Source organism: Phyllobates terribilis, unplaced genomic scaffold (genome assembly GCF_046119375.1).
Source record: "Phyllobates terribilis strain yellow unplaced genomic scaffold, ASM4611937v1 Scaffold_3__8_contigs__length_932513732, whole genome shotgun sequence".
In the NCBI taxonomy this organism is placed as follows: domain Eukaryota; kingdom Metazoa; phylum Chordata; class Amphibia; order Anura; family Dendrobatidae; genus Phyllobates; species Phyllobates terribilis.
The window spans coordinates 667,505,560-667,526,574 of NW_027362763.1; the positions used below are offsets into that span (position 1 = coordinate 667,505,560).

At 49.6% G+C, this 21,015-nt stretch overlaps 1 pseudogene; it reads left to right on the top strand.

Moving 5' to 3' along the window:
• Window positions 1-5,890: 5,890 nt before the first annotated feature.
• LOC141258596 (uncharacterized) overlaps window positions 5,891-21,015 on the top strand; it is a 55,422-nt pseudogene continuing 40,297 nt past the window's right edge.

The following is a 21,015-nucleotide window of genomic DNA, read 5'->3' on the forward strand; positions in this document are numbered from 1 at the left end:
GGTAGATACGCTGTTTTGATCGCCCGTTATTGCATTTTATTGCAATGTTGCGTCAACCAAAAAAAAGTAATTCTGGCGTTTTGGAATTTTTTTCTCGTTACGCCGTTTACTGATTGGATTAATTCTTTTTTTATATTGATAGGGCGATTCTGAACGCGGCGATACCAAATATGTGTATGTGGGGTTTATTTTTTTTCTTATTTTATTTTGAATGGGGCAAAAGGGGGGTGATTTAAACTTTTATATTTTTTTTATATTTTTAAAAACTTTTTTTTACACTTTTCTTGCTTCTATAGTCTCCATAGGAGACTAGAAGCAGCAACTGTCTGATCGCCTCTGCTACATAGAGGTGATGAATAGATCACCTCTATGTAGTAGAAATGCTACTGTGCTATCAGCGCCGACCACTAGGTGGCGCTCATAGCGATCTTTACATGACAGCCACTGGGGTCTGCTGCAGTCCCAGGGTTGTCATGCCCACCCATCAGTGACCCGCGATCACATGACAGGGTCACCGATGGGCAGGGTAAGTGACGCGCTTCCGGCGCGGCGCTGTTAAATGCCGCTGTCAGAGATTGACAGCGGCATTTAACTGGTTAACAGCCGCGGGTGGATCGCGATTCCACCTGCGGCTGTTGCGGGCACATGTCATCTGTAAGAATCAGATGACATATGCTCGGTTCAGTGTGGGCTCCGCGCCGGAGCCCTCACTGAACCTGGGGTGATGGCCTGGGGCGTACTAATACGCCCCAGGCCAGTAAGGGGTTAGTGGGTAACGGGACCAGGGGACTATGGAAGTGGGATACGGGAGCAGTTACCTGACACGTAGGAGAGGACCGACAATGGTTGACCACCTCCCTGTGACACCCTGGCCAGTAAAATCTTTGAAGGACCCACTCTTGGGTTTTGTCTATGCCCAGGTGCCCACCCAAGACATGAGAATGGGCTAGGTCTAGTACCCTATGCCTATAGGTGTTATGCTCTGCAACAAGTACTAAGGAAAGATAGGGGAAAACTGTCCCTACAGTAAGACTAAACTAAATCCCTACGATGTAGCGGGCTGCCTGTTCCTAGCGAACAGACCCGCCTTTGTCCTCGGCTAGTCTGAATGAAGACCTATAGCATAAGGGGAGGGGTCCCTAAAAGAACTAAGGACTGGGATAAAAATGGGACACCTCCTAAACAGAGAAGTTGTTGCAGAACACAAAAAGACAAACTGACAAAAAGGTACTAGAGGTCCCAGAAGGACCAAGCGAACTGATAGAGAAAGGCACAGAAGCACCTGGCTAGAGAAACAGTCAAACACTGAAGTCCAGCACAGCCAAAAGGGCGGAGCTGGAATATAAAGGCAGATGGTCACGTGACCGCAAAACACAAGATGGGAAAAAAAACAAACAGGAGGGTTCTAACAATAGGGTCATGGTACCAACAGCTGTTCTAACACTTCCCCTCTCTGTTTAGTGACCCAATATAGCAAATCCTCATTAACTGAAAAATAAGGAAACCTGGTGTCAACCCCTGGCTCTTGGGCAACCCCATTTATCGCAGTCATGTTGTCCCATGCCCCTTTTAATGTAAGGTCCTCCATTTGAGCAGACCCAAAATTCCCCCCAGAAACTCCCAACTCAGGAATCTCAGTCTCTTGGGTCACCATCTCGTCCTCGTCACTGGCAAGGACACACGGGGAATTAATTTTCCTCCCAGTGCGATGAGGATTCAACATGGTGGAACCGTCTCTTGTCTGCATCACATGGTGCGCCTGCTTTCTGCCATAAGTTCCAGAACAGTCTAAAGTCCCGCCCTATTATTACCGGCTGTAGCAGGCCCTCCACCACTCCGACCTCATGGGACTCAGCCCCACAATTAGTTTTTAATATCACTCGGTTGACGGGGTAGTCCTTGGCGTCCCCTTGGATACAGCGTACGCCCACATACTTCCCTGGGATCAACTGGTGGGGGAGTGTGGCCTTTACCAGGGTTAGCAAACTTCCTGAGTCCAGAAGTCCCAACACTAACACTCCATTTATCGTCACGGGACATGACTGTGGCCCCTAACAGGGTAGATAGTCCACACTGCAGGCGGGGTAGGCATAGTATGAACAGCGTCTTCCTATGCTGCAGTCCATCTGCTCGGAGGACATAGGGCAAAGGGCGGCTATGTGTCCAGGACCGTGACACCTCCAGCAGATCAAGTCTTTCCCAGCGGCTTTTGGCAGACCCACAGCAACCCCTTGGAACCTCGGACTCCCCTAAGTGGTGGCTTTAATATTATTATTTATTATTATTATTATAGCGCCATTAATTCCATGGCGCTTTACATGTGACCCCTCTTTTGGGATTCATGCTCCCTCTGGGTTCCCCAGAATGGGGATGCAGCACCTCCCAGCTTCCTAAGGCACCTCTCGACCACCTTGTACCTTTCTCCGAGGCCAACCAGGTCGTCCACATTCCGGGGGTCTCCCTGCGCAACCCAGGTCTGCACGGGCTGAGGGAGGGAGTGAATAAACCTGTCCATCACAACCCGTTCTTCCGTCTGGGCTGGGGTGGAGGACTCTGGCTGCAACCACTTCTGTACAAGATGGAGGAGATCGAACCTTTGGGAGTGAGTGGGTTTATCACCGCAATATGCCCAGTGGTGAACCCTTTGGGCTCTGACTGACATAGTAACTCCAGCACTTGCCAGTATTTCAGTTTTTAACTTTAAATATTTCTGAGCATCCTGTAAGGCTAGACCATAATAAGCCTTTTGGGGCTCGCCAGTCAGATAGGGCGCCAGCACCTCCGCCCACTGCTCCGGCGGAAGCTTCTTCCGCTCTGCCACCAGCTCAGAAACAGTAAAAAATGCTTCCACATCATCCCCCGGGGTCATTTTTTGCATGGCTCGTCTTACCGCTTTCCGGATGTACGAGTCATCATCTAGAGTTGGGGGAGGGGCTGCCAGCCTCCCATGAACCGCCTCTGCGAGCAACTCTATCTGCTGTCTGAGCTGGTCTTGTTGGTGCTGCTGCTGCTGTTGGTGGATCTGTTGCAATATTAGCTTGCTTGTCTCCTGCTGGGCTAGCACAATTTGCTTGACCAGGTCCTTCATACTGTCTGTCTTCGTTTCCTGGCTTATGGCCGCATTTACCCAGGACATGCGGTTTGTCCTCAGCCGTTACATGTGCCTCCTGGGGATTTTGCCCGCATTCTCCACCACCTGTGGCAGATCGGCTCACTTTGTTGCACATAGAGGTATACAGGAACACTATCTCTTTAAATTCTTCCCAGATTTATTAGGCAGCATAAACCACAGTCCTTGTGGTATCGGGGATCCACCCGCTTAGAGTCCAGCAAACACAGGGTTCAGATTGGCAGAGAACACACAAGCTCCTCTCTGGAGCTAGCTTCTCCAGAAACTGAACACTCAATGCCTCAGCAGGTCGAGTATTTAAACCCCAGACCACACCCTGGGGTGGAGATATGGAGACAACCTAGCTGCATTGTCTGTCCACCACTATGTCCACCCTGCCCTCTGCTTCTACCATGTCTGGCCAACACCTCTCTGGATCTACCTTGTGCTCAAGTTTCTGGTGGAACTGCTGAGCTCCAGCTTTCACTTCCATCCCGTTATGATGGAGACCCTAAGGAAAGCTGCGGCTTCATTAATCAGTGTAAGATCAACTTTACACTCCACGCTCACCTCTTTCCTTCGGACTAAGAGCATTTATGTTCTCTTTGCTGCCTGGAGAAGCCCTGGCCTGGGCAAACCCCATTTAAGAACGTGGCTGTCTGAAGACCCGAGATATTGAGAGATTCCTAGAGATGTTCTATTCAGTTTTCAAGGTTTCAGGCCGTACCTCCCCTGCTGCCTTGTCTTTGTTGAGTCTAAAACAGTCCATGGATACAGTGGCCCAGTATGCCTTACGCTTCTGTAGCTTGGCAGCGGAGTTGGCTTGGAATGAAGAAGCCCTGGTGGCTACCTTCTGGCAGGGTCTGTCTAGTCGAATTAAAGATGAGTTGGCTTGCAGAGATTTACCTTCTTCACTGGACGTCATTACACACCTGGCCACCAGTATTGATTTTAACTTCCATGAATGAGCTCAGGAACAATTTTCAGAGTCTCCTTGTGCCAGAGGATCACCCAGACTGGTTCCTAACTTCCAGGCCCCTTTGCTACTGCCTGTGACACCACCAGTCTCTGAGCTGATGTAGGTTGAGCAAACTACACTTTCTGTACAGGAATGACAGTGGAGATACAAAGAGAACGTTTGTATGTATTGTGGAAACAAGGGACATTTTGTTCATCAGTGCCCTGTGAGACCTTGTAACTCCAGCACCTAGGGTTGGCTGGAGAGATGACCAGATATTGATGGGATTTACATTTCTCTTTTGTTCATTCACTTTACATTTTGTAAACTATTATCACTTCTACTCATGAAAGTTTCTTACTTTAAAAACTAGGACTGTCCCATAAGGGTCGCCGTGATGTGGTGGGATGGCTTTCGCATTATTTTGATCAAAATTATGTTAACTAAGTACCCTTTATTATTTTCATACACTATTGCGGTTTATTTACTTATTGCAGGGTATTTGTGTATTGTGTTTCTGTCTTTGTTTTTTCTGTTTAGTGTCCATGTGTGAACATGCTCTTACATGCTGCACACATAGCAATTCACATTCCAGTTCAGTTCATCAGGTTTCTTACTCCCTGACTGCCCCTTGAGAAAGCGGCCCCAGCTGCCGCAAAACGCGCGTTGGGGGACGCACCTGAGATCCCTATTCGATTAGCCTACCCACAGCCTGTATTTCCTGGTAAGAAAACCATCTCTTTTATGTCAATTTTCAATGACACATTTCCCCTGCTACTAAGCTAATAAGTAAAAAGAGGTTAATCTCCTCTCTCTCTTTGGGGGAATTTGTTCAAATGTCCTGTTATTTGCAAAGCTTTATACTACTGAAAATATGCACGCTGCACCTTATTTAACAGGCTCTGTCTGACTGCTTTTTAGCAGTGCACTACAGAGTGCGCCATTACATGGTCAGTCTAATAATAGCCTGTTAACCCTGAAATTATCACGTATTTTATTAAACTTTAGGCTTATTACCTATATTTTTATAACCTTCACCTCATTGATCAAGAATTATGGGTGCAGCGTCTTTTCATCTTTATGGTATTTTGTTGTTTTTTTTTCTATTTGCAATTTTATGTCAACTTGACTAAGTATCCAGCACTCAGGCAGGCTTTGTTCGGCCAGATCGGATATTTCATTGTCTACCTTGCTTTTCACTTTGTTTTTGGGTTTTATTTTTAAATGAATGTTTCAATAAAATATGTATTCTTTTCTAAACCATGATGACTCTGTTTTTCTCCTGTTAAAAAATGTTGTTTTTGAGTCGGTATAGGAGGGTGTTTGGGGGGGGGGTCTCGTTCCCCCACTTACACCCATTTTCTGACATTTGGGCTATTTTCCTAATTAGGTTTCTTACTTTGCAGCATTTTTCCTCACCTGCCTAACACTTTTGCACACTGCTGTATATTTGGCTGCTGATTGGTTCTTGCAGCTTCACATGACTCCCCGATGGCTGCAGCACATACTATAAGCCGTTTCTACCTTTTCTGTCCTCATGGATTGTCAGCTCTTGTGAGCCGGCCATTGCTGCATTGTGTGTTAACCCTGTAATGTCTGATATTGTCTGTACTGATCGGCTGCGAAACGTGACTGCGCGATGTGTCACAGTCTGGGCATCAGCGATGTGTGACTGCGCTTACAGGACCTGTGGTGATGTCACAGTCACGTGATCAGCTACAGCCATGTTAGTGGATAACACAACTTGGTCACATGACCGGAAGTGCAGCACAATGAAACCTCTCTCTTCTTTACTCCTCCCCCCAAAATGTGGCTGATCACATGACCATGACATCACCACAGGTCCTGCAGTTGCTCGGATACTGATGATTTCCTGCCGCTTCGTACACCGTCTGGCTTTAGACTTTCTTGTTGAGCAGCAAAGCGCTGTGATCCTGGGAGGCTCCGCCCCTTCAGGTGACATCACTACCACATCCCGGGAGTCTCCGCCCTTCAGGTGACATCACAGCACCAGGAGAGCGTCATTCTGGAGGAGCGGGTGAGCGGAGTTTGTCAGTAAACTGCAGCTTAAACCGTTCATCAGATATGTGCAAATCCATCCCGTTTCCTTCTACTTCACCACTCCGGTTTTATTAATAACAGCAAACATCTCCAATTAGAAATGTAGTATAGTTCTTCTGATTCGCTATGTCGCTTACCCCATGTGCAGAATATTGCGGTAGCCTAGGTATCTATGGTTACGACCACCAGCAACTAACTTTAACTATATGAGTGGTCGTAACCATGGATACCTAAGCTACTGCAATGCCCTACACATGGGGAAAGTGACATAGCGAATCAGAAGAACTATACTACATTTCCAATTGGAGATATTTGCTATTATTATTATTAGGGATAGGATCTTTGAGATGAGAATACCCCTTTAATATGACCTGGCCATGGACCTACTGAAGACCCCCATTCTTCGTGATCCTTGTACTACCATGAAGCTCGGCCTGCGTCCTGCTCTTGCTCTTTGTAGGAGATCATTATTTTTACCAAATAGAGACGGTCAACACTATTCTCTGGTGTCAGCCATTATACATAATTTACATTGAATAAGCCACAGCGATTAATGAGTGCCATGGACGTTCTCTATAACGAGACGGTAAGGCTATGTTCACACGTTGCGTTTTTTTTCTGCTTTCTTGTCAGTAAAGAAGCTGCTTACAAAAAATAGGTTTTGTTGCGTTTTTCAGGATCCCAAAGTTCAGCTTTGCTTCCACCACAGAAGCATGAACCCAGGTCACCGATGCAAGACATATGGGAAACCATTTTGGGAAAAAGGGCAACTTGATCAAATTATTTAGTAGAAAAAGATTTATATGTCTGAAAAAATAGTGACTATTCTGAGCAAAAAAGTTCATATGAGTTCATGAAAAAATACACAATTACAAATGTAAGAGCGAGGGGAGGTGAAATGGTTAGGAATAGTTTACCTGAGACATTGGCAGATCATTGAGTTTGTAGGACACTGTTTACTTTCACACTTTGGTCGGCCCTTGAGTTGATCAGGTATTGTTCAATTTCACACCTTGGTCGGCCAATGTTTCCTTTCACACATCACTAATTTAATTAAATTGTACTAAATTAAACTGCCACGTCAGGTGAGGACACCAAGACATTATGGTTTAAACATGGGAAAATCACAAAAATAACTGGGTTTCACATCCCGCTGTACATGCATTTTTTTTTTTTTACAAAAATTGCAGCAAAACCTGATACCTGCGCATTTGCTGATTGTTTGCACTCACTTGTTGCTTTCTATGGATGAAAAAATGCTGCAAAAACACTGAAAACAGTGACATGCTGCAGTTTTCAAAAATGCAGCAGTTTTCCAATTCAGTCAGGGAAAAAAACAACGTGTGTGCATGGGATTTCTGAAATCTTATAGGTTTTGCTGGTACTGTAAAATGCAGCTTATAATTTGCATAAATTTGCATTAAAAACCGCTCCAAAACTTGTGAACATTGCCTAACTGTCCATAGAAGTTCAGGTATGATGGGCAAGTTATGGCACTCACCAAAAAATCAGGATAAAGACAGGGCGGACACGGAGCACTCGGCCTATGACTATGAGAAAGCATCTGAAGTCACGAGTGCCATAGCTCCTTCATAGCCAGCTCGTTATTTTTACTACATACTGAGATACTGCAGAACATAGGACTAAAAAACATTTAAAAAATAATAATAATAATAATATGAAATGAAAAAAATTGGTATCGTAAAATTCCGATCAATCAAAATGTACAATTATTTAAATACTGACCTATCTCCAGGTCATTTTTGCCACACATTGAAGACTGTAAAAACACCCCCCCCCCAAAAAAAATGTTCTAATTGTATTTTTATTTATTTCTTTATATTTTTTTCAGGGGAAAGCGCAAACGCGCAGTCCCCCACTACTACAAATTATGCAGTTGAGTTTCCCGCATTTGGGGATATCGCAGTGCAATGGATGAACCTCACCTCTGTGCTTTTATTTTGTTTCACCGTTTCGCTGCACTTTGATTTTCTGTCCCATTTTTCAGTACATTATATGGTAAAATAAACTGTGCCATTCAGCACTACAACTCATCCAGCAAAATACAGGCCCTCCTACGGTTAGGCTAAGTGCCCACGATGCAGAAATGCTGCATATTTTTTACGCTTCTCCCTGGCAGGAAAAACGCACAGATTGAGGAAGATTGACAGTCATCTTGTGTTTCTTCCATTTTCTAATAATTGTGTCAACAGTTGTTGCCTGCTCACCAAGCCGCTTGCCTATTGTCCTGTAGTCCATCCCAGCCTTGTGCAGGTCTACAATTTTGTCCCTGGTGTCCTTAGACAGCTCTTTGGTCTTGGCCATGGTTGAGAGATTGGAGTGTAATTGATTATGTGGACAGGTGTCTTTTATACAGGTAACGAGTTCAAACAGGTGCAATTAATACAGGTAATGAGTGCAGATTAGGAGGGTTTCTTAAAGAAAAACGAATAGGTCTGTGAGAGCCAGAATTCTTGCTGGTTGGTAGGTGATCAAATACTTATCTCATGCAATAAAATGCAAATGAATTATGTAAAAATCATAAAAAGCGATATTCTGGGTTTTATTTTTAGATTCTGTCTCTCGCAGTTGCAGTGTACCTACGATAAAAAATATAGACCTCTCCATTCTTTGTAGATGGGAAAACTTGCAAAATTGGCAGTGGATCAAATACTTATTTTCCCCTTGTCAAAGACAGTATCTGAGACCTCCATTGTATGATACTCACAGTCGTATAATTCCCAAATTGTGAGAAACTTCATCAAAGATCTTCTTTCCTCAGGTTCCTTATGTACAAGATTTTTCTCCTTTAATGGACAATGGTCCTTTCCATCAGTGACCACCCGAGGATGGAGCAGGACAGAGACCACATGGCGGCTCGGATATTAGACCTCACCCTGGAGATAATCTACTGGATCACTGGAGAGGTGAGAGCTTCACATCACTCTGATCTCTAGTAGGATTCTAGGCCTCTGTGTAGTGATCGGCGTCTCTCCATACACAGGATCACATAGTAGTGAGGTTGTCATCTGGTGGATGTGTGGCCCCCCGTGTGTCAGGAGGGCGGAGCAGGACCCCCAGTGACATCACCGAGCCTCCACCTCATTCACTGATACATGAGCAGAAGATCCTAGAACTGACCACCAGGATCACTGAGCTGCTGAGCGGAGAGGTGAGCGCTGCCGGGAATGCTGGGACATTATACAATAACGCCGGGGGAGGGGTCTGCTAATGACGGGTCATTGTGTGTGTCAGGTTCCTATAAGGTGTCAGGACGTCACCGTCTATTTCTCCATGGAGGAGTGGGAGTATCTAGAAGGACACAAGGATCTGTACAAGGAGGTCATGATGGAGAATCACCCGTCCATCACATCTCCGGGTAAGAGGAGACCTTCCTGGGTTGTAGAGGAGAGAACAGGTCTGAGAGTCGTCTAGATTCCCCATCATCTGCTCATCACATATAGACAATGTATTCAGACACTGCGGTTATTTCCTATAGATGGATCCAGTCCGAGAAATCCCCCGGAGAGATGTCCCAGTCCTCTATATTCCCAGGATCGTCCAGAAAAGGAGGAAAATGTCCTCCAGGATCATCAGGTAGATGAGATTTCTACAAATCCTCTATAGGATTACGCCGGTCACTCACACACCTTCTAACAGCCACCCTTCTCACTGTGTTTTTCGCTCTGCTCCACCCAGTATCTGACCATTGCTCTGATCTGCCTTGTGCTGGTTGTGAGTTATAGGGGGGCGCGGCCGAACTCTGTAGGAATTTGTATCCACCTAGAGATTTACTTCCTCAGCCTGCTAGCAGTTGATATATCAGGCGACTCCACCCTCCATTCCTCGCCCAAATGTGAGTTCCTAGCTTGCTAGTACCTTGTTTTTGCATTCCTCCATATTCTGTCTCCCGTTATCGACCCGGCTTCTAAACCCGTCCTGTCTGACCTTTGCGCTCCTGACTGTACCTACATGTAACGAACCTGTTTGCCTGCCCTGACCTCGGATTGTCTGACCACATCTTCGCCCTTCTGTACTTCATACCCACACCTTTGACCCCCCAGTCAGCTGCTGCAGTCCCAGGGACTGCCCTGGAGTGGTACCTGTGTCTTCCGGCAGCTTTGCCTATACCCACCATGAGAGGCTCTAGTGAAGACCCGGTAGACACTTGGTCACACCCTTCCAGAGTAAGCCCGGCCTGGGGTTCAACGGGTCCACACTTTTCAGCGTTACATTTCGTTCGGGCCATGGACCCCGCTGATAAATTGGGACGTAGGGGTCTGAAGTCAAGTGTACAAGTAAGTCCACTTTCAGCTTGAGCCTCAAGACCTGCTGATTTATGCCCGGCCATCAATATGGTGGCAACCCAGCTGCACGGTTTGTCCGTGGCTTATACCATGGCTTATACCATGTCTGGCCAACCTTCCTCTGAACAGTCAGCCTCTCCAAGTGAACCAACTAATGCTCCAGTTTTCCATTTCACACGCCACACTCACCTCTTCCCTTCGGACCAGACTAAGATAGCTTTTATGGTCTCTCTTTTGTTTGGGAAAAACCGTGGCCTAGGCAACCTCATTTGTGAGCGTGGAGGTTCGGAGACCCGCAATGTTGGGAGGTTCCTGGAGATGTTCTGAGCGGTAGTCAAGGTTCCAGGCCGCACCTCTTCTGCTGCTTCGTCTCTGTTGTGTCTAAGGCTGAGCACGGATACTGTGGCCCAGTATGCCTTATGCTTCCGTACCTTGGCAGTGGAGCTGGCTTGGAACAAAGAGGCCCTCTGGTGGTGACCTTCTGGCAGGGCCTGTCTGGTCATCTGAAGGATGAGTTGGCTGGCAGAGATCTACCATCCTCGCTGGACTCCCTTATACATCTGGCCACTAGAATAGATCTCCGCTTCCATGACCAAGCTCAGCAACAATCTTCAGTGTTCCCTCATTTCAGAAGACCACCCTGACTGGCTCCAAACTTCCAGTCACCTTTGCTGCTGCAAGGCACACCGTCTGCCACTGAGTCAATGCAGGTTCAGCATGCCAAACTTTCTGTGCAAGAACAACGGCGGAGGTACCGGGAGAATGTATGTATGTTCTGTGGAGGCACGGGATATTTTGTTTGCCAGTGTCCTGTGAGACCGGGAAACTCCAGCACACAGGGTTGGCTGGAAAGATGACTGGGTGAGAGTATACAATTGCAAAAAATTGAGAACTGGATCGATACTTTGAAAAATAAAACTTCCATTTATTTTATCCATTAAAAACAGGGATATCCATGATTAAAAATACAGAGCTATTATAACGCATTTCAGGCATGACAGCCCTTAGTCATAAAATCTAAGGTGAGAGTAATTGTTCTCCAAAGTTACTGACCGAAGTTATCTTGACCTGCCAGAAGAGGTCCCTCTCCGCTGCTGCCCATCTGGATTCCGGCTCTTCAGGTAACTTCATTAATCTGGATCTGGTTCGTTGACTTTAGCTCCCTACTCAACAGCTGGATCACCCACTGACTATTGCCTTCATTGACAGGCAACTCCTGGCAGAGCCTATTTGATTCATCACGCTGTGGATTGGAGTCCTGCATACTGAGATGATTTCCTTCTATTTGCTACTCAGATCTGTGAATTCTGTTCTCCTGACTCTTCCATGGCTGCGTCTACCCGTGCCATTAATTGACTGGCCCTCCAGTCAAGTACTTCATTAGGGACCGTAGTGTGCATCCAACTGCTTAGCTAAGGTTAACTCCCAAGACTCTACCTCCTGTGCCTTCAAACCTTGCTTCTCTGCCCATCCATTATCGTGCCTTTGCAGACGTCTTCTGTGAAAAAATTACAGAGGTTCTGGCACCCCACGGACCTTATGACTGTTCTGTCGATTTTCTTCCTGGCACTTCACGAGCTCCAAGCCTGGTGTATCCTCTATCTCTACCTGAGACTCAGGCTATGTCTGAATACATCCAAGAGAATTTAGTCAAGGGATTCATACATAAGTCTTCTTCTCCAGCTGGTGCCGGTTTCTTATTCGTGACTAAGAAGGATGTTTTTTTACGCACCTGTATAGACTATCGAGGTCTTAATAAAATCACTTTGATTTTTCCTTTCATTTCTGAGCTATTTGACAGGATTCGTGGCGCTAAAATTTTCACCAAATTGTATCTGCGAGGGGCTTACAACCTGATAAGGTCGACGAATGGAAAACAGCCTTCAATAACTGTGACGGTCACTATGAATATCTCGTCTTGCCCTTTGGGCTGTGTAATGCATCCGCTGTGTTTCAGGAGTTGGTTAATGACATCTTCCGGGATCTCCTCAATGTTGTATGAAATCTTTGAGGGCTTGAAAAAGGCCAATTATGCCCGAAACATTGCCTGTGATGTTTTTACATGGACATGGAATAAAGAACAAGTTTTTATCAAGAACCTGCTGTTTTGGTGCCTTGGCTTTTGTAACGGGTCTGGGAGGCGGAACCTCTGAGTTACTATACAAGGGGGCGGTCCTTGTAAGGGAGCGGGTGGCGACCAGGGAAGACGGGCAGGCAGTCACAGCAGGTGACCGGGACAGTCTCTGAGTGAACGGGCTGGAGGTCACGGCAAGTGACCGGGGCAGTCTCTGGATGAACGGGCAGGAGATCACGGCAAGTGACCGGGGCAGTCTCTGGATGAACGGGCAGGAGATCACGGCAAGTGACCGGGGCAGTCTCTGGATGAACGGGCAGGAGGTCACGGCAAGTGACCGGGGCAGTCTCTGGATGAACGGGCAGGAGGTCACGGCAAGTGACCGGGGCAGTCTCTGGGTAAAGGGTAGGTACGACCTGTGATGGCAGAGCCTCCAGGTAGGCTAGCAGGCAGATGGTTGATGTGTGCTCCCAGGTGAGCAAGCGAGAGTCTCTGGAATGGCAGGTGGTCACAGCACGTGACGGCGGAGCCTCCAGGTAGGCTAGCAGGCAGGTAACAGGTGTGCGCTCCCAGGTGAGCGGGCAGGAGTCTCTGGAATGGCAGGTGGTCACAGCACGTGACGGCGGAGCCTCCAGGTAGGCTAGCAGGCAGGTAACAGGTGTGCGCTCCCAGGTGAGCGGGCAAGCTGGTCCATAGACAGACTGGCAGGAGTTGGAGTGCAGACCGTCGGACCTCAGGCTAGCAGGCAGGTAGCAGAGGAGCGCTCCCAGGTGAGCGGGCAAGCTGGTCCTTAGACAGACTGACAGGAGTCGGTAGGCAGACCGTCGGACCTCAGGCTAGCAGGCAGGTAAGCAGAATATCAGGCAGGAATCAGACAGCAAACTGGCAGGTAACTGGCAACGGGACCTGAGGGCTGAAGCAGAGTAGTGAACAGTGCAACAACATTGCTCGGGCACCTCCATTTTGGAGGAGGTGCCTTATATATGGTGAAGTCCTCCGGCCATTGGCCGGGGACTCCTTAGGACGGCGTGCGCGGCCCCTTTAAGAGGGAGGGAGCGCGCGCGCCCTAAGCACAGTGGCCGGGAAGGAGCGCGCGCTGCCAGCAGAGCGGGAGGAGGATGCCGGGCTCGGAGCAGAGGGGTGAGGGGAACAGCGTCCCTGCTTAGCAGAGGGCAGGGACGCCGGCGCTACAGTACCCCCCCCTTTAGGCCCCCCCTTTTTTAGGCCAGAGAGAAATTTAGCTAGGATGAGAGGGGCATGGATGTTCTCCCGGGGCTCCCACGTTCTCTCTTCAGGACCAAACCCCTTCCAATCTACTAGAAAAAAGGTCCTCCCTCTTACCCTTTTGGTGGCCAGAATGTTCTCTACCTCAAATTCGTTTTCAGTGGAAACCGGAGCAGGAGGCGTACCTGTAGACTTGGAAAAAGAGTTAAGTACCACAGGTTTGAGGAGAGATACATGGAAGGAGTTAGGGATCCGCAAGTTGGCCGGGAGTTTCAATTTATAGGCCACCGGGTTGATCTGACTGATGACCTCCAGAGGACCGATGAACCGAGGCCCTAACTTATAGGAAGGAATCTTGAGCCGGACATACTTGGACGAGAGCCAGACCTTATCCCCTGGACGGAATTGAGGAGGATCCAGACGTTTTTTGTCAGCATGTCTTTTCATACGCTCGGATGACAGAAGGAGTGCGGATCGGGTACTCTCCCATATGGAGGAAAATTTGTTAACAAGAGATTCCGCAGCCGGATTGTCCACCGAGGTGGAGACGGGAAAAGGGATCCGAGGATGCTGACCGAAGACAACAAAAAACGGGGATTTGGAGGAAGATTCTCTCTCGTGATTGTTGTAAGAAAATTCGGCCCATGGCAGGAGATCCACCCAGTCTGAATGGTGGGCATTAACGAAGTGCCGGAGGTAACTGGTCAGGTTCTGATTGATCCGCTCCACTTGACCATTAGACTGTGGGTGGTAAGCGGAGGAGAAGTCCAGGGTGACGTCTAGCAGTTTACAAGTGGCTCTCCAGAAGCGTGAAGTGAACTGTACCCCACGATCCGACACGATGTGGAGGGGCAGGCCATGAAGACGGAAGATGTGGCGGATAAAGTCTTTAGCCAGCTCGGGTGCAGACGGGAGGCCTGGCAGGGGAACGAAATGAGCCATCTTGGAAAAGCGGTCAGCGACCACCCAAATGACCGTACAACCAGCAGAGGCGGGAAGATCAGTTATAAAGTCCATTGCTATATGCTGCCAGGGGGCAGCAGGTACTGGGAGCGGAAGGAGGCGACCGGCTGGCAGATGTCTCGGAACCTTGTTGCGGGCGCAGGACACACAGGCAGAAACAAAGTCTATTACGTCCTTGTGCAGGGTAGGCCACCAGTAGTGCCGGGTAATAAGCTGGAGGGTCTTTTTCTGACCGGCGTGGCCAGCTAGTTTAGACGAGTGACCCCAGTGTAGGATCTTCTCCCGATCAGGTACTGATACGAACGTCTTACCGGGAGGGAGACGATTTAGACTCACGGGAGCCACCTGCATTACTCTGGCGGGATCGATGATGTGTTTCGGTTCCTCCTCGAGATCAGACACCAGAAAGGATCGGGACAAGGCGTCCGCCTTGATGTTTTTGTCAGCTGGGCGAAAATGAAGAATAAAATCAAAGCGAGCAAAAAACAAGGACCACCGAGCTTGGCGCGGGTTAAGTCTCTGGGCATGCTGGAGGTAAGCCAAGTTCTTGTGGTCAGTGTAAATTATTACCGGGTGAAGAGCCCCTTCGAGCAGGTAACGCCACTCCTCCAATGCCAGCTTGATGGCCAATAACTCTCGATCTCCTATGGAATAGTTGCGCTCAGAAGAGGAGAAGAGTTTGGAGAAGAAGCCACAAGTTACCATTCTCCCGGAAGATGATTTTTGGGTAAGTACCGCTCCGGCTCCAGAGGAGGAGGCGTCAACCTCCAGGAAGAACTGCTTGTTGCCATCTGGGCGATGCAGCACCGGGGCGGAAGAGAAGGCCTGTTTTAAGGAAAGAAAGGCCTCCTCTGCTTCGGGCGGCCACTCTCTGGGATTAGTGCCCTTACGGGTGAGCGCGGAAATTGGGGCAGTCCGGGAAGAGAAGTGCGGAATGAAGAGGCGGTAGTAGTTGGCGAAGCCCAGGAACCGCTGAATGGCCTTCAACCCCTCCGGTCGGGGCCATTTCTCGATGGCAGACAGTTTCTCTGGATCCATTCGAAGGCCGGTCTGAGAAATAATGTAGCCCAAAAACGGAAGCGAGGTCTGCTCAAAGAGGCACTTCTCATATTTAGCGAAGAGGTGATTTTGCCTGAGCCTGAGCAGGACCTGACGAACGTCTCTCCGGTGAGTCTGGAGATCCGGAGAGAAGACCAAGATGTCGTCCAGGTACACCACTACGCAGGAGTAGAGAAGGTCCCGGAAGATGTCATTGACCAACTCTTGAAAGACGGCAGGAGCGTTACAGAGACCAAAGGGCATTACCAGATATTCATAGTGGCCGTCCCGGGTGTTGAATGCAGTCTTCCATTCATCCCCTTGACGGATACGGACCAGGTTGTACGCCCCACGGAGGTCCAGTTTGGTGAAGATTCTAGCCCCCCTCAGACGATCAAATAATTCTGGAATGAGCGGAAGGGGGTACTTATTCTTCACCGTGATCTGGTTAAGGCCTCTATAGTCTATACAGGGACGGAGAGAGCCGTCCTTCTTTTTTACGAAAAAGAAGCCTGCTCCCGCCGGGGAGGTAGATTTCCGGATGAATCCCCTGGCCAAATTCTCCTCAACATATTCGGACATCGACCGGGTCTCAGCAGCGGACAATGGGTAAATACGCCCACGGGGAGGCGTAGTACCGGGTAACAGGTCGATAGGACAGTCGTATGGTCTATGAGGGGGTAATGTCTCTGCCTCCTTTTTATTAAAGACATCAGCAAATGACCAATAGGGAATCGGAAGTCCAGGTAGATTAGTTGGGGTAGGAGAAGGACGGGCGGGATGAACAGGAACCAAACAAGTCTTATGACAGTCCTGTCCCCAGCGAAGGACTTCTCCGGTCTGCCAGTCAAGCACGGGTGCATGTCTCTGGAGCCAAGGTAGACCTAGTAAGAGGGCGTGAGAGAGTCCAGGCAGAACATGAAAAGAGATGCTCTCAGAATGCAGCATTCCCACCTGCAGAGTTACGGATTCGGTGATGAGTTGGATGGGACGTGGTAAGAGGCCCCCATCCACAGCAGCGACAGATAATGGTATAGCCAGAGATTTGGTGGGAATGCGGTATTTTTCTACCAGGGCCTGTGAAATAAGATTCCCGGCCGCTCCAGAGTCAAGTTGGGCTAGTTCGAAATAACGATTCTCCCCGCAGATAATTGAGACTGACAGCAGCAGAGATGGAGAGGATTTATTCTTGTCTAGGTCGACCTCTCTGAGCGAACCTAGACACAGGCGTTTCCCGACCTCTCCGGGCAGGTACGGATCCGGTGCTCCTTACTGCCACAGTAGAAGCAGCTCCCCTCGGCACGGCGTAAGTCCTGACGGGTTTTGACCATCTTGGTCTGGTCGACCTGCATAGGCTCAGGAGAGTGTACCTGGGGAGAAACGGAGGGAGTGACGGATTTCTGAAAAGTAGGAGCTAGACGTGGAAACCTCCTCTCACGGGTGACTTCTTTGGCACGCTCCTGGAACCATAGGTCAATCCGAGTGGCAAGAGTTATTAGGTCATCGAGAGTGGTAGGAATGTCTCGACCGGCAAGTTCATCTTTAATACGGCCGGACAGACCCTCCCAGAAGACAGATACCAGAGCGTCGTTATCCCAGGCCAGCTCCGAGGCAAGGGTACGGAACTGTATGGCATATTGGCCCACGGTGAGACTTCCCTGACGGAGGCGTAGCAGAGATGATGCGGATGAGGTCTTCCGTCCAGGTTCGTCGAAGACTTTGCGGAAAGCCGTGAGAAAGGCAGGCAAGTCGGACACCAGGGGGTCTCCTCTCTCCCATAGAGGATTTAGCCAGGCCAGGGCCTCCCCGGTGAGATGGGACATGATGAATGCAATTTTGGCCCGGTCGGAGTTAAACTGGTGGGACAGGAGTTCAAAGTGCAGGGTGCACTGATTTATAAAGCCCCGAGCCTGAGCGGAGTCGCCTCCGAAGCGAGGAGGTGCGGAAAGCCGGGGTCCGGGGTAGGATACCATAGTATTGGTGGGCAGCGGAGCTGCCGGATTGCGAGTCATGGCTCTGGCGGTGGTTGCTGGTGGAGCAGTCAGAGTGTCCAGGCGAGTATTGACATTCCGCAGGTGACCCAGGATGGACTCCTGTTGGGACCTCTGACGGGACAGTTCATGACACAGGTCCGAGAGTGAGGGAGCTTGCGTGCCACCGGGTTCCAGGGCCCGAGCAAACTGTAACGGGTCTGGGAGGCGGAACCTCTGAGCTACTATACAAGGGGGCGGTCCTTGTAAGGGAGCGGGTGGCGACCAGGGAAGACGGGCAGGCAGTCACAGCAGGTGACCGGGACAGTCTCTGAGTTAACGGGCTGGAGGTCACGGCAAGTGACCGGGGCAGTCTCTGGATGAACGGGCAGGAGATCACGGCAAGTGACCGGGGCAGTCTCTGGATGAACGGGCAGGAGATCACGGCAAGTGACCGGGGCAGTCTCTGGATGAACGGGCAGGAGGTCACGGCAAGTGACCGGGGCAGTCTCTGGATGAACGGGCAGGAGGTCACGGCAAGTGACCGGGGCAGTCTCTGGGTAAAGGGTAGGTACGACCTGTGATGGCAGAGCCTCCAGGTAGGCTAGCAGGCAGATGGTTGATGTGTGCTCCCAGGTGAGCAAGCGAGAGTCTCTGGAATGGCAGGTGGTCACAGCACGTGACGGCAGAGCCTCCAGGTAGGCTAGCAGGCAGGTAACAGGTGTGCGCTCCCAGGTGAGCGGGCAGGAGTCTCTGGAATGGCAGGTGGTCACAGCACGTGACGGCGGAGCCTCCAGGTAGGCTAGCAGGCAGGTAACAGGTGTGCGCTCCCAGGTGAGCGGGCAAGCTGGTCCATAGACAGACTGGCAGGAGTTGGAGTGCAGACCGTCGGACCTCAGGCTAGCAGGCAGGTAGCAGAGGAGCGCTCCCAGGTGAGCGGGCAAGCTGGTCCTTAGACAGACTGACAGGAGTCGGTAGGCAGACCGTCGGACCTCAGGCTAGCAGGCAGGTAAGCAGAATATCAGGCAGGAATCAGACAGCAAACTGGCAGGAATCTGGCAGGTAACTGGCAACGGGACCTGAGGGCTGAAGCAGAGTAGTGAACAGTGCAACAACATTGCTCGGGCACCTCCATTTTGGAGGAGGTGCCTTATATATGGTGAAGTCCTCCGGCCATTGGCCGGGGACTCCTTAGGACGGCGCGCGCGGCCCCTTTAAGAGGTAGGGAGCGCGCGCGCCCTAAGCACAGTGGCCGGGAAGGAGCGCGCGCTGCCAGCAGAGCGGGAGGAGGACGCCGGGCTCGGAGCAGAGGGGTGAGGGGAACAGCGTCCCTGCCTAGCAGAGGGCAGGGACGCCGGCGCTACAGCTTTCTTGAACTTTTATATGGGATCTCCTCTATGTTCCCTTGATTGTGTATGTGGACGATATCCTGATATTCTCCCCTTATCTACCTACTTACAGGACACACGTCCATCAAGTTCTGCAGCGTCTCCAGGAGAACAATTTGTTTACCAAGTTATCCAAATGTCTTTGAAAAAACCTCCTTGCCCTTTCTCGGCTACATGGTTTCCAAGCAGGACCTTGAGATGGATCCAGAGAAGGTTTCCGCCGTTCTCTCCTGGCCTCGTCCTCAACGACTGGGTGCCATCCAGCGCTTCATGGGTTTCGCCAATTCTATAGGCCATTTATTCCGCACTTCTCATCCCTTATGGCACCTATCTCCCTCCGCCTCTTCAAAGAAGGGGGCTAATGGCAGAACCTGGCCTAAGTCGGCCATGTCGGCTTTCTAGCATTTCAAAAAGGCCTTCGTGAGTTCTCCAGTGCAGCATGACCCCGATCGAAACAAGCAGTTTGCCTTGGTGGTAGATGTCTCTTCTATTGGTGCGGGGGCAGTGCTCCTGCAAAGAACTTCTTTGTGGAAGTCTGTCTCTTGCGTTTTTTTTCTCCAAACTGTTATTACCGGCTGAGCAAAATTATACCATTGGGGATCGTGAGCTTCTGGCTATCAAGATGGCGCTCGAGGAATGGCAACATCTACAGGAAGGGAGACGCCAGCTCTCTGGCAATGATATACACGGACCATAAAAATATGACCTTCCTGAAGTCCACTCATCGGTGGGCAACCTTCTTTGCTCATTTTAACTTTGAGTTACACTTCCATCCTGCGGAGAAGAATGTCAAAGCAGATGCCCTGTCTTGATCCTTTGATGTGACCGACTCCGTGGAGTAGCCTCAGCACATCATTGACCCTGCCAGGATTATTGAAGCAACCCCTTTCCTTTTTAAAGACATTCCTCCAAGCAAAACCCCTGTCCCTACTGCTCTAACGAGCAGCGGTCTGTCATGGGGACACAAATCCAAGTTGGCTGGTCATATGGGCATACGCAAGTCCACTGAGCTGATTTTTCATCTCTTCTGGTGGCCCTTGCTTGTCAAGGTTGTCCAGGACTTTGTAAATGCCTGTTCACAGTGCGCCAGAAACAATTCTTCCAGGGACAAGCCTGCTGGCCTCCTCCAGCCTCTGCCGTCTCCTTCCGCTCCTTGGCAACATATTTCTATGGACTTCATCACAGACCTGCCTCTCTTCGAGGTTTGCAACACCATCTGGGTTGTGGTGGATCGGTCCTTTGAGATGGCTTACTTCATTCCTCTGGCTGGTCTTCCCTCTGCTCCTAAGCTCCCCATGCAGTTCTTCCAGCATATGTTTCGTCTTCACGGTCTTCCTCTCCACATAGTCTTTGATCGTGGAGTCCAGTTCACTTCAAAGTTTTGGAGAGCTCTGTGCAAGCTGCTAAATACCCAGCTGGACGTTTCCTCCGTGTACCATCTGCAGACCAGTGAGCAACTAGAACGGGTTAATCACATTATTGAGAACTACCTTTGCTATTTTATCTCTGCCCATCAGGATGACTGGATACAACTACTCCCCTGGGTGGAGTTTTCCTCCAATAACCAAGTAGGGGAGTCTTCCGAAGCATCTCCATTCTTCGTGGTGTACTCCCAGCATCCTCAAGTGCTCTCTCCTATGTCTACTCCTCCAAGGTACTAGCAGCTGATGCCTTGTAAGATGACTTTCTACAAATCTGACAGCAGACCCAAGCTTCACGCTTTAACGCAATGTCTCGGATGAAGACTTATGCGAACAAGAAGAGAGGGTCGCATGGATGCACCATTTCTTGGGCGGCTGAGTGCTTGTGTTATTAGTCTGGGAGGGGGCCAATATCCATAGCCTCTTCACAGCCTATTAAGATAAGCCCACAAAATATGGGGGGACCCCATGTCATTTTTTGTGGGTTCCCCCTTTTTAATAG